The sequence below is a fragment of the Lynx canadensis genome, chromosome B4, assembly GCF_007474595.2.
Source record: "Lynx canadensis isolate LIC74 chromosome B4, mLynCan4.pri.v2, whole genome shotgun sequence".
Lineage (NCBI taxonomy): Eukaryota > Metazoa > Chordata > Mammalia > Carnivora > Felidae > Lynx > Lynx canadensis.
The window spans coordinates 133,804,285-133,804,604 of NC_044309.1; positions in this window are offsets into that span (position 1 = coordinate 133,804,285).

Genomic DNA, 320 nt, shown 5'->3' on the forward strand with positions numbered 1-320 from the left:
GTCATTCCTGGTGCCTAGAACAGTACCTATATTACGTGCTTAATAACTGTTTGATAAAGAACGAGATAGGGGTGAGAGGAGGGGGCTGGCGTGGAGAAAGGAAGCCTGCCCCAGCTTCGGCACAGCCAGCGGGCCGGGATTTTCATATCACTATAGCAACGCCCCCTTCTCCGCGCACCCACGGGGAAACTACAAGTCCCACAAGCGCCCGCGGCTTCCCCGCCCCCAGGGGCAGGGGCGTGAGTGAGCGCGGAACCGGCTTATCCTTTTTCCTGGGGCGTGATTGGCTCGCGGCCCTGGGAGGCGGCCAATGACTGCGC